Here is a 13,833-nt window from a genome sequence, read left to right on the forward strand (position 1 = left end):
AGTTAGGGTGGAAAGAAAAGACAGTGTGAATTAGATCTTATTTATTCATATGTCAATTCACTCATTCATTCAAAAAAACATCTATTGACTGCTATGTGCCAGGTATTGTTTTAAGAGTTGAAGATGGCATGGGGTATGTAGGGAAGACAGACAAGGACCATTCTTCATGGAGCCTACACTGTAGCAAAGGGAGAAAAGACAGATAATAAACAAGACAACTGCTGACTGTGGTGAGTGTAATATACGATATAGACATGGTAAGTACCATGACATCACTTAGGTATGTATAGAGCACTTTAACTCCATAATGTCCATCAATCCCACAATCACTATTACTCTTCTTTGAGAGGAAAAATTGTGAGTCTCTTGATCTCGTGTAAATTGCTATATGCACATGAATCTTCGAGACAAGCGTCCTCGCCTAAAGTCACCACCAGCCCCTCCCACCACCACACTCTCAACCAGATTATTGCCCCTAAACTACTCTCCTATTAAAGTTCTTGAGGTACAGAAAACTAAAAATGGAATTGCCTTTTCAACCAGCAATTCCACTGATGGGATTATATCCTAAGAACCCTGAAACACCACTCCAAAAAGAAGCTATGCACCCCAATATTCATAGCAGCACAATTTACAATAGCCAAGTGCTGGAAGCAACCTAAGTGCCCATCAGTAAATGAATAGATCAAAAAAACGATGCTACATTTACACAGTGGAATTCTACACAGCAGAAAGAAAGAAGGAGCTCCTGCCCTTTGCAACAGCATGGATGGAACTGGAGAGCATTATGCTAAGTGAAATAAGCCAGGTGGTGAAAGACAAATACCATATGATCTCACCTTTAACTGGAACATAATCAACAAAATGAACAAGCAAGCAAAATATAACCAAAGACATTGAAATTGAGAACAGGCTGACAATGACCAGAGGGGAGGGGATAATGGGGGAAAAGGGTGAAGTGTTTACAGGAAAATTATAAAGGACACATGGACAATAACAAGGGCGGAGGGTGGAAACAGGGAAACGAGGTGAGGGGGGGAGGGGCAGGGGGGGAAAGGCAGAAAACTGTACTTGAACAACAATAAAAAAAGTTCTGGAGGTAATAAGAAGTATAAACCTGTAGTTACAAAATAGGCACAAGGTGCAAATTACAGCATAGGGAACGAGGTCAATCATATTGTAATAACTATGCATGGGACCAGGTGGGTACTAGGCTTATCAGGGGGTGACACCATAAATTACATGTCTAACCAGCACTGAAACTAGTACAAAGTAACACTGAATATCAACTGTAGTTAGAAGAAAAAGTTCTGGAGTCATTATGGGGTATTTAGTGGAGAATGACTGGTTGTATCAGACAGGATAGTTCATACAGCCTCTCTAAGGAGATGATTAAATTGAAAAATGAGGGCGGCAACTCTGGGAAGAAGGAGAAGAAAGTGTTCTAGGCCAAGGGAGGAACGTGTGTGTAAGGCCCTGAGGCAGAAAGAGTGGATAGTGAACTCACAGTAGAAAGGTCAGTGTGACTAGAGGAGGGAGCAGCTGTAACGAGCTCAGTGAGGTAGGCAGAGGCTAGAAGGGTTCTGGCCTGAACTAAAGGGTTAAAAGCAGGAGACTGATACTATTTGATTTCTAGTTCTAGCAGATTGAATTCAGAACGGAAAGCCAAAATAGAAGGAAGACATCTCTCAGCAGGCCATTGCGGTAAGTAGCTCAAGGGAAGATGATGATAGCTTAGACCAAGATGGCAGCTTTGGGAAGAAGGGGAAATGGACTAGTGAGATACATTTTGGAGGCAGAATGCGTAGGACTTGTGTACTGACTGCAAGAAGGCAAGAGAATAGATGGAATGAAGAAGGGTTCTGAGATTGAGGCTTGAGTCGCTGGGATGACTGTGACGCCATTTACTGAGATGAAGATGCCTGGGAAAGGAGCTGCTTTGAGAAAATGGGAGGAGAATCAAGAATCATTTGACATATTTAGTTTGAAATGCCTATTAGCAATCCCAAGTAGTGATATCAAGTTTAGAGTAAGGGGAGAAGCCAGGACTGAAAACCTAAATTTGGGCATTGTCCACAGGAAGATGGGGAATACTGTATAGTTAGGGATGCTCTCAAGAAATTTATTGGAATAAACCTTTCAAAACCAAGGATCTAAAGATGAATGAATATAATCTAATAAAGAGATAGTGTATTGTACATGAAGATATTTATTTCAGCATTAGTTATAATATCAAATAAATGGGGAAATACTAAGTGTCTATTTGGGAGCAGTCAAGTACTTTGTGACAATGAAATATTATTCAATAATTAAAAATCTTTACTAAGACCTTGATAAGAAAGAGATATGTTTACATTATAATGCTAAGTGGGGGGAAAAACACTATCAATTTGTCTCAATGGCATGATAACTATATAAATGTGTACAAAAGACAAGGAAATATATGAAAGGTTAATCAGTCATTCTTTTCTTTCAATCTATTCCATATATTCTGTAATTATATTCATCAGCTTAGGCTACACTTATGCTAAAGTAACAACCTCCAAAGTCTCAATAACTTAACATATAAAATTGGTTACTTGTTCACCAAAGGCCACTGTAGGTCACTTATAGTAGATAATGAAAGATGGCCATTGTCAATAATTTCCCTCCCTTTACCATATGCTACTCCCTGCATCAAGAGTAAGAGTCTAATTCTCCTCCCTTTGAACCTGGACTGGACTTAGTGACTTGCCTTGACCAATAGAAGATGACAGCAATGATGGGTCAGGACATCCAAGGTCATAAGAAGCCTTTCAATTCCTCCTGGGTCTCGTGGAACACACACTCTTGGCATGCTTCCTCTCAGAGCTCAGGATCCATGCAGTGAGAAGCCCAAGCCACAGAGGTATTCGGGTAGCATCAGTTCTAGCCGGGTGATTGAGACCTCTTGGATGTCAGCTCAGGTGAGTTGTTAGATGACTGCAGCTCCAGCTGACCACTGACTGCAGCCAGGGGAGAGACCGCTAGTGAGATTTCCCTGCTGAGCCCAGTCAGCCCACACAGAGCCACAGAGATAACAGTAAATTCTTGTCTGAAGCCAGTCAGTTCTGGAGTGATGGGACACAGAGAAATCTATAACCGGATCATCTGACAATTCTCCAAGGCAACTGACATCCAAGCAGTGACTCAGGGATCCAGGCTTCTTGGCTCTTGTAGCTTAACCATTTCAATCTGGCCCTCACTATCCCCCCAAAGAGGAAGGAGAGCTGAAAGCTTGCACAGGACTTTTCACTGCCTCCGTCTGGAGGGGACACACTCATTTTGGCTCACAGCCTACTGGTCAGCACCAGGCAAGCCAGGAAGTGTAGTCTTGTGCATCCAGGAAGGAGAAAAAATGATATACCGGTGAAAACCGATACTGTCTACCATGGCCTCGTGTTACTTTCACTTTTTAATTGTGAAATACTGGAATCATATAACCCCAGGACTGCTGACACCCATCTCAGCCCCACGAAGGAAGTCTTCCCTCCGATGCAGCTCACATAGTGGAAGCCAGAACAGAGTGAGGAGGAGAAACGAGAACTTGACATCGTCAAGCCTTCTATATCCTGAACAATCCCTGTTTTTTTAGGTGAAATGATGAATTCCCTTTATGGTTTAAGCCAGTGTAAGTTGGGTTTTCTGTTGATTTCAACAAAGACTCCTAATTCATGATACCACGCTCTGATCCAGCCACTTCGAGTCACTTTTGGTTCTCTAAAATACATTTATTTTTATTTTGAAATGTGCTTAAATTGAACCCAGAGGTATTGAGCACAATCATCCTAAAAGCGTGATCTGGGTGCCTGTTGTCATGGCTGAAGAACAAAATCACCATCTGCAGCATCTAGGAAACCTTTTAAAAACTGAGAACATCGCAGCTGTTGCGGAGTACCGTTCCTTAAGTGTTAACTTGTAAATATCTGTAATTTTAGGGCATCTGCCTGGGAAAATGACAGTGGGCAGCTCTCTGAGGTCCAAGCTTCTCTCAAAACTATCTACCGATTGCTCAGGGTGGGCACCACTGAGAAGAAACCGTGGCGCTGTGTGAAGAGCCCCACCTGGGGCCTGGCAACTCCTGTATGAAAAGCACGTGGATAGAAAAACTCCTGTTGAGTCAAAGTTCCACTTCTAACTTCCTGATGTGGTTGTATGAATGGGGAAGTGTGCATCCCTCTGAGTGTGTGCGAGACAGCTCCAGCCAGTGTGGCTGAGTCAACTAGAAAGGGTTTCAAGCTAAAGGGGGGAAATGGAGAAACATTTTTAATCAGGGAAGCCAGACTCTCCCCTCCCTTCAAATTACACTTCTCTCATTCTCTCGCCATATTTAAACCACTAGAGAAGCCTCCAAGAAAAGTGATATAACAACATTTAAAGTTGCCAGGGGAGACCTTCCAGAAATAGTGTAGCGAAAGAAACACTTAGTCTTCTCAGTCATACCGGTTCATCTTTTCTTGGTCACTACATATTTTTGTCTTCTCTCCTCCAGTCCTGTTGGTGTTGACAAAAACTGAGGCAGGTGTTCAGGACGAAGTTTTTAGACCTCAGTAGCAATGATGGATGAAGTAGATCTACTAAACATAAAAAAAATTTGAAGAATTGGCGATTTGGCAAGGTGGGTACATAATCTGATAAGTCCTTCAAATGCAAGGCTATCTTGATACACACTTTTAGTTACTGAAAAACTCAGAAGAGCATTTATATTAGCTTATTTGTAATTTCAGGTATGAGTTGAAGCACTAGTGTCAAAGTTAGTTTTATAAATCGCCATGAAATATTTTTTACAGATTTTTTTTGTTTATTTATATTTAGAGAGGGGAAGGGAGTAAGAAAGAGAAGGAGAGACACATCAATGTGTGGTTGCCACTTGTGTGCCTGCTACTGGGAACCTGGCCCACAATCCAGGCAAGTGCCCTGACTGGGAATCAAACCGGCAACTCTTTGGTTCGCAGGCTGGCACTCAATCCACTGAGCCACACCAGTGAGGGCAAAATCTCCATGAAACCGTAAAGAAAACCATATCTGTCTTTTGTTGTTGTTGTTGATGTCATTTTGATCACACAGAAAAAAATGTAGGGAAAGGTAAAAACATAACTATCACCTCTGTACACTAAATGAAAGAATGCAGTTATAGAAGAGTGGTAGAAAATATAAAGTCAGCAAATGAGTCATAAGTACAAGGCCCTGAAATAGCTCAGCTTTGCTTATGTGTGACAGATCTGCCAACGACTACCTAATGTAATAGAACAATGAATCACTTAGGACTAGATTTATTTAAAAGTTCCTCTAAAGTACACCTGCATTTCTAGTACCAGAAATGCCACTAGCTTTCAGCAAGCATGACTATCAGCATATAGGGGAAGAGGGGAAGAGGTCAGCCATTGGTAAATTCCATGGCACCAGCCCCACTTACTTTATCCTCCCCTTGGCTGTCTGGGGAGCACAGGTGTTCAGCGGTTAAGCCCCAGGGGCCACACCTCTGAGTGAGGCTGAAGTAGTTCTCCCCGGTTCCCCTTTCTTCTCCTCTGCAAGCCTCAGGCGGCTGAGGGCCCTTCCCTCTTTCAAGACAATACCACCCATTTTCTCTCTGGTTTCATTTCTTCCTTCCAAGACTAGACATACAGGTTTTCTTGCTTTACCTGACCTCTGGTCTTACCTCACAGAAGTGTGTGTCCTCTCCATGCTAAGACTTCACTGTGGGTCAGTTCAGGTAAGCAGGCAGGGAAAGAACAGCAGGTGTGGGGAAGCCTCTGGGCTCAGGATATCTCACCAGGTTCTCGCCTTCCGGGTCCTGGCTGAAATCCCTGACCCCAGGAAGTGCCTGGGCCTCCTCATACTCTGAGTTCTCTGCACTAGATTGTATCATAAGCATGCAGCACACCTCTCCCTGGCACTTGCTTCACCACTTGTGTGACCTTGGGCACATCATTGAACCCCTTTAAGCCTCGGTTTCACCAACCTACCAGGTTGTAGTAAGGTTTCACAAAGATATTCCACTTATCACGGTGCCCAGTACACAGTAAGAATTAACATTAGGACTCTTGCCAACATCTGGCAGCCACGATCCAGCATGTACAGAGGCAATGCCTGGCTCAGCGGGGCCTCCTGGACTCTGCTCCAACATCGCTGCAGCCAGCGTCCGTTCCGGCTGTTCAGCACCTGTGCCATCCTGGTTGCTAAAGATTTTTAATCTTAATGCTGGTTGTACTATGTGTACTGAAAGCAAAGTCAGAGAAATGCACGGAGTTGGGTCATTAAAGCACTGGAGGGGTGAGACAAGGATGGCAAGCAGAAGCATGGAGGAATGGGAGGGCACAGGATGGCAAAGTGTCTTCTGTCTGTAACACAATAGGCAAATAGGGTCTCAATGGCTTTTGACATAGTAGACAAGTGTAGGGAAGACGGTTGTGTTAGTTTCCTGAGGTGCCATCATGATGCCACAAACTAGGCTTAAAGACAAAAACAATTTATTCTCTCACAATTCGGGTGGCCAGAAGTCTGCACCCCCTCTACAGGTGTTGGAGGGCTGTGCTCCCTCTGAAACTCTAGGAGAGAATCCCTTCTTTGAGCTTCCCATGACTGGTGGATTCATGGGCTTTGGCAGCATAACTCCAGGCTCTGTCTCCGTCTTCACATGGCTTTGCCCCTCCGGGTCTCTAAGCCTCAAATCCCCCTTTGCATTTCTCTTACAAGAACATCTGTCATTGGAGTTAGGGCCCATCCTAAGTCCAAGATGATATCATCTTGAGATTTTTAATGTAATTACATCTGCAAAAACCTTTTTTCAAGAGAAGGTCATATCCACAGGTTCTGGGGATTAAGACTTGAACATATCTTTTGGGGTTTTTTTACTCTCAACCTAATACAATTATATGTAAAGCAGAGGCCTGTGCACACAGAGGGCACCTAATAAACACTGTGGCCTATAGTTAATAAACACAAGTCTTTGTTGTACTTGCTGATGTTCACAGGCTAATTCTACAACATTGAAGAATATAACGTGGAAGCCTTGGAGTTTTCCCATATGTTCCTCAACACCCTCTTGCTGCTCTGGCTCTAGGGGAGAATGTGTCTTTTTCAGCTTTTAGAGGGTACTCCAATTGCTTGGCTCATGGCCTCACCTCACACCCATCTCTGCTTACATCCTCACATGACCCTTCTCTGACCCTGGCCCTCCTGCCTCGCTTTTATCAGGACCCTTACATTACATTGGGCCCACTCAGATCAGGTTTCATTCTAAGACCAGTAGGACTCAGTGGCGGGTGTTAATTAAGCAGGAAAGTGAAACCAGCAGAATCAGGATGACAAAGCAGAGGAAGAATTGGACTGGACAGCAGGGACGACAGGGTTAGCGGTGCCCAAAGGATTTACAAGTTACCATAGAAGCCCCCTATGCAATATTTTGAAACTTATGAAATATCTGGCCATGTGTAGGAAAACTGGTATTTATTTCATCATAGTCTCGGTTGGCCTTTCTTAGTTAATCCTTTGAGGGTTTTATGAAACCCTCAGTCCCAGTATACCTTTGGTTATTGGTATAGGTGAAAACCTGGACAAAGTGGACAAAGGGTGACTCTTTGGGTCAAGATTCTATGCCCACAGTGAGTTGGCCAGGTGTCTGTGTGCCTAGGGGAATGTCGCTTTAGCAGGTACAGTTCTACAACACCTTACCGAAGCAGTGCCCAGAAGGGAAAGATGCTATTCATTTCAAGAATAAGGAAATGGCCAATCAGCAATAGGAAGAAATGCCATAAAACTATCAGAAATCTAAGAATGTGGACTATGTTGATTTCTGGAAAGGCTCTATTCACAACACTAAGTGGAAAAATGCACAGAATTGTTCATACTGATTACATGTTACTTATGGCCTCATAAATTAACAAAGATTTGAATAGAGTTTTAAGTTTTTTCTGAAGTTTGTGAAGTTCATTGAAACATGCTGTGCTTCTGGCAACAGCTTCCTGTCTCTGGTCTTGCACAGAGCTGCTCCGAAAGGCCCAGAACACTCTCCAGAGACTCCCTTGGCCTTGCCTCTCCTCCCCTGTCTTCACTGGGTTTCTGATCCCACCCATTCCACTTGGCTTCAGCTCTCTGTAAACCTGCCTTGCCGGCTCCCCCACCCAGTCTGGGAGTCCTGGCTCCCCCTCCAGAGCTGTGGGTGAGAACCTCGGACTCCCTGCTGGGCCACTCAGGGTCAGATGAGCCAGGCCACGCCAGCAGGCTTCTCCTCCAAACAGGGGAGCAGAGCGATGGGATGGTAATGCCTTTCCAGAAACACATTGGCTGAAAAAGTTATAAGTTTTTTACCAGCCAGCAGAAAAACTGTATTCACTCAGAAAATTTTCATAGCTACACAATCTTAGAATGTTGGGATCCAGAAGGGACGTTATCCAATGACACCTGGATAGGGAAGAGCAAGCAAACACACACGTCCTTCAGGGGACTGGAAGACAGCACAGTTCTGGTGTGTAATTACCCATCATATCAAACTACACAGTATGGGTGGGGAGGAGGGCAGAATAGCATAACGATTTAAAAACACAGATTATGCACCCAGACTTTCTCGGCTCAAACCCCATCTCTGCCATTTATTGACTGCTGCTTTTGGATACGGGACTCAACAGCTCTCCATGTTTGTTTCTACAGCCGCTCAGGCAGGGCCACAGTAGCACCTATCCTACTGAGTTGTTCTGATTATTCCAATGAGTAAATACATAAGAAGCACTTCAAACAGTGCCTGGGATGCAGCGAGCACTCAAATGTGTGCTGGCTGCTAATATGTTTATGGAATGTGTCTACCATTATATCACTGATATTGGAAACTGCTTAGATAGCCCATCTGGCTTTGTGAGCAAGTGGCACCCATGAACCAGACCTCACAGAGCAATGAAACTGTGTCTGTTAATACAGAGCCCCACAAAGGCTGCTTGGTGGTTGCTGGGTAGGAAGCTGAAACACATTCTGTTTGGTGTGTGGTTTGTTGGTTGAGGCAAGATACTAATGAGGCCACAGCAGCAGTCTTTACTTCTCCAAACGCCCTCAGGTATATGCCATTGGCCCTAAGGATACCTGGTCACCATGATTGGCTGTTTTGACACTAAGGGCACTATTCTCAGGTTAATTGCCACAGCACCATGGGCAGCACATGACGGGTCATTAGGATTCCCTTCCTGAGTGAATTAGAATATATTTTACCACCATCCACAGAGTTGGATAAAGACGATTCAAAGAATACAGAAAGAAGAATTCCTATAAGGACATGCTAATACACAACTTGAAATTGTTTGAAAGTGAAGCAAAATATTCCATAAAAGGAGGCAGAAATAGACCCGCCTGCATATCTTGCATAAGTCACTGTCACTTCACCAATTGGCGTTTCTGTTTCCTTATCAGCAAAGAGGGGAAGGAGGCAGATAGTGACCTGAATCGGCCTTATTGGAAGAGCAAATCCTTTCTTACCTGGAATGCCCAGAATCTCACATGACACTGTCCTAAGGGTCTGGGAGGAGGAATGGCTCATTTACTGTGCCCCAGGGCATCAGCAGCAGCTCCACTGGCTCCAACAAAGGCATCCTCCCCAAGGCTCACACGGCCCTGCCTCCCCCCAGCTCTTCACTATGCCCTTGGCGCTAGATGTCATGTCCATTTACACTATTCCAATTCACAGACTCCAAATACATGTATGAATATGAATATTTATGCGTAGGCTTGGAGAGAGAGAGAGAGGAGAGCCCTAAGTGTCCCATTCAGTTCTTCTGGGTTCTTTTCCTTGATAAACCAGGATGATGGTCTCTGGTGTCATTTAATGCCCTTTCTGGGTTAATCTCACTGCATTCTTCTCAGGCCTTTCCTTCTTCGTAGAAAACAGTATGGTGGTTGCTCTACAGTGGCTGCACCATTTATGTTCCCTGTAGCAATGGACAGGGTTCCCATTTCTTCACATTCACACCTACATTTGTTTTTCTTTTCTTTTCCTTCCTTCCTTCCTTCCTTCCTCCCTTCCTCCCTCCCTCCCTCCCTCTCTTCCTTCCTTCCTTCCTTCCCTCCCTCCCTCCTTCCTTTTTTCTTTCTTTCTTTCTTTCTTTCTTTCTTTCTTTCTTTCTTTCTTTCTTTCTTTCTTTCTTTCTTTCTTTTTCTTTCTCCCTTCCTTCCTTCCTTCCTTCCTTCCTTCCTTCCTTCCTTCCTTCCTTCCTTCCTTCCTTCCTTCCTTTCTTTCTTTCTTTCTTCCTTCCTTCCTTCCTTTCTTTCTTTCTTTCTTTCTTTCTTTCTTTCTTTCTTTCTTTCGTAGTCATCTTAATGAATGTAAAATGCCAGCAGATGTTTTTAAGGTCATTTGGGTGGGAGGACTTGCCAACACAATCTAACCAGACACAAGCCTCCCAGACTATGTGATACTACAGTCACCTGCCCCCTTCTCCAGATATCAGCATCTATCTCTGGCACTATCCCAGCACCTAGGACACAAATCCCTATCCAATGACCTCAGGGCATTGGTTACAGCCTCCCAAGCTCCTCCTGCTCCTTGAAGGTAGGCTCAGTCTGTCCCACACATTAGTCCTTCATCACCTCCCTGATACTTCAAGAAAACGCAATAATCTGTGTTTATACTAACTTTTTAAAAATACATTTTTTAGTAGCAGGTTTATGGATGTATAATTTATACACCATAAAATTTGTCCTTAAAGGCAACTTTCTGTTTCCCATGGTTAAGACGGTTGCCCTGAATTCACAGTCACTTTTTAGAGGAGGAATATTTGTGGAGAGCAACAATACTATGTCCCTCAGCTGCACATCTGTTTACAGGCCAGCTGTTTAGGTTGGACTCCTTCGATTGATTAACTCAAAGACTCAAGGTCTTATTAAAAAGAGCGTTTATGATAAAATCTTTGTGAACAGATACTAGGAAGCCATTGGCAGCAACCAAAGCTACTTTCCCCTTTTTCTTGGGCCGAACCCTCTCTGTCTCTCCATTTTTCTCATCATACCATTGCTTTTCTGGGTGCCTCTGTTCCACTCAAAATTTGAATTGCTTTTACTATTCATGGCCCCAACTTATCTTCCGTCTTTCTAGGCACGCTATCCTCTCCTCCTCCACAACGAACAACTTCATTCTGTCAGAGGGAAATTCTGATTGGCCCAGCTCGTCCTTTCCAGCTGGGACATAAGTGCTGACCCGCCAATGTAACGCTGTCCTCGGATCGTGCCCAGCCTGGCCCATTTTACCTTGCCACGAGGGGACTGAGGTCACAAAATAAACACAGCTGTCAGGGTGATGTGAAGAGGGCCTGATGGCAAGAGGAGAAGTCTACACTTAGGAAACATGAATCAGTCTTTCAGAGTGGACAGTAATAATACCTTTTGCTCCAGAGCGGATACTATCTGTAATATACTGGACAGTAAGCATGCCTACCCTTGGCTCTGCAGGGGGATACTGTCTCTATCTTTCAAGGCTGTTCCCTATATGAACATCTTTAGATGAGGCTAAGAGAAATAATCCAGAATAAAGGGAGGTCAGTATCTTTTGCAAGCCATGCAGAAACACAAAAGATCCATAGAGAATTATCTCCCAACAGTGGTTACCAGCAAATTCCCCCTTCTCACCTTTCTGAGATACGCACACAGTGTGAGGATCATAGGATTCTTATTGTGTGTCTTATTGTGATCTGATGGTGTTCACGAATGTGAGTGTGAATGTGAACGTGGACATTCTAAATTCTTTTCTGCATGGTGCTTATAATGGACCACCACAGCAAGGCTTAAATGAAAAGGTAAGATGCCTATTGTCATTTTATTCCCTTAAGAGTGGTAGAAATAGATCAGTCTTTGCCTGGGCCCTTCTAAGCTCCACTTGGTAATTGTTGACCAGCCCCACCTAAAAGAGTACAGACAGGTATCCCCTTGGTTGAACCCAGCCACCCAGGATGGCAGGGGAGGCACCAATCACAAGGGTTTAGCATGGCAGTTCACCAAATTAAACGCCTGAACTGGCCAGGCAGGTAGGTAAGAGAGTGAAGTGACCAGTTGTAATAACTGAGGGCAGTGGGGACCACAGCAAGTAGGAGATACCACGCTCTATCTGAAGTTGGCAGCCACTACTCAGCTCCAATTAATTATTTCCTTGTGAGAATGGGGGTCCCAAGTTGCTTGATTTTTTCCTCCAGAGAACTTGGAAATGGGATTTTTCTAGGATATTATCCAGTCCTTAAGTGCTGGAAAAGAATTCAAATTTGAAATATTGCAAGTACCCAGGAAATAATCCAAAGCAGCAGTGATTGGAACCAAGGAAGCTTCGTGAAGGTGGAAGCTAGCTCTTATGAACCCCCTGATCTCTTCCGCTAAGAGGGTAGCCAGCACTTTGGTTGACCATAGTCTTAATGAGTAAGCCCAAATGGTTCAGAGAACAAAAAGCTAGGAAATGAGAATGGAGCTCTGCTAGGATTACATTCCTGTCCGCTTGCCCCGCCCTCAAGTATTTTCCCCAGGAGAGGAAGAACAGCTTATTGGGAGTGTGGAAAAAGGACTTGTATACATCTGGGTCAGCTCACTCCTCCTCTCCTTTTTGAGAGTTGTCTACCTACGAAGAACATACACTTTGCTCTGCTCCTCTATGCCTGTGCCAAAAGTTTTACAGCAGCCAATTCACATGGCAGGAGGGGCTGGGATGAGGGACAGTCCTGCAGGCTGTTTAACACTACGAGAGACTGTGTCAGTCCCCAAATGTCATTCAGTATCAACTTTTCTCAGTAATAAAGTTGACATGTTATTTCTCCATTCTACTGACTCTTGAGGCTATTTCTCAATTGTTTCCAGATTCGGAATAATGGTGTGGTATTTTTATGTATCCCTTCTAACTCAAATAGGCATTATTATTATTTTCACTTTATAGGTGAGAAAGAGAGGTAACTGATTGAAACCTGTCTGGTCCCACACTCGCTGCTCCTAGCAACCACCAATGTTAGTTGCCCTGCTTATCAGCCATTCCTCCTTCTTCTGGCAGCAATAGCTTTATTTTACTTGATTTTTTTCTCTGCACATTTGATAAGGTTGGGGCTGACTTACCCCTACCTCCACAGGTAGGATAACTCAGGCATTGTCATTCAGAGTAACAGAACCACCTTGATGCTGTGATTGATGCAGAAATAAACATGTGGTACAAGCTTGGAAAACCAGAGTCAGTTAAACTTAATCTGGTGCAATATTAGGGAAGAGAATTCTTCTCTTCCCAGTGAAGTCCCCAAAAGGAAGGGATAAAGGCCTGGAACTGCTGAGGGCCATCTTGCCGCCATAAGGAGAGTATATAGAGCCCAAAGAGAATAAGGGGATGTAAAGGTTTGTATCAGCTATCAACTGATTGCCTCTTAGCTCCAAACGTGCCCTTTATTATCTGCTCTGCAAAAATACAGTGGGCCCTTAAGCATTTTTTCTTTACTAGCTGCCATGATGTTACACTTTGTCAGTAGAGGGCGCTGGAGGGCACACAAAAGGGGGTTTGCTTTCTGGTTCCAGGGAGTTTGCTAGGAATGCAGGCCACTTCTCCAAAGTTTGGCTCTTGCAACATCAGTGGCTCCTCTAGCATCTGGCTCCTTCAGAGCTAGCAGTACCCAGTGGCCAGCAGCTAATCCCAGCACCTCCCTTAGGTAAGTGTTCTCAAGAAAAGCTTTCCCCAGCATCCTAGAGGATGAATTCCCAGCACATTCTAGGGGGTAGGTTTTCAGCCAATGTCACATGGAAATGGTGTGACAGTGATTTGTCTGACAATCAGTAAGACACAACTCTGCCCTCTCCAACAAGGTTTGAAGCTTGGGATGGGGG

At 44.1% G+C, this 13,833-nt stretch overlaps 1 protein-coding gene across 1 annotated transcript in view; it reads right to left on the reverse strand.

Annotated features, from left to right (window-relative positions):
• The window catches only part of PLEKHF2 (pleckstrin homology and FYVE domain containing 2), a 33,389-nt gene extending 27,467 nt beyond the window's left edge, over positions 1–5,922 (reverse strand). The window contains exon 1 of the mRNA XM_045181607.2: positions 5,678–5,922. The gene's annotated coding sequence lies outside the window, so the exon portion shown is untranslated. The remainder of the gene's footprint in view (positions 1–5,677) is intronic.
• Positions 5,923–13,833: the final 7,911 nt, after the last annotated feature.

Source organism: Desmodus rotundus, chromosome 8, assembly GCF_022682495.2.
Source record: "Desmodus rotundus isolate HL8 chromosome 8, HLdesRot8A.1, whole genome shotgun sequence".
Classification (NCBI taxonomy): Eukaryota; Metazoa; Chordata; class Mammalia; order Chiroptera; family Phyllostomidae; genus Desmodus; species Desmodus rotundus.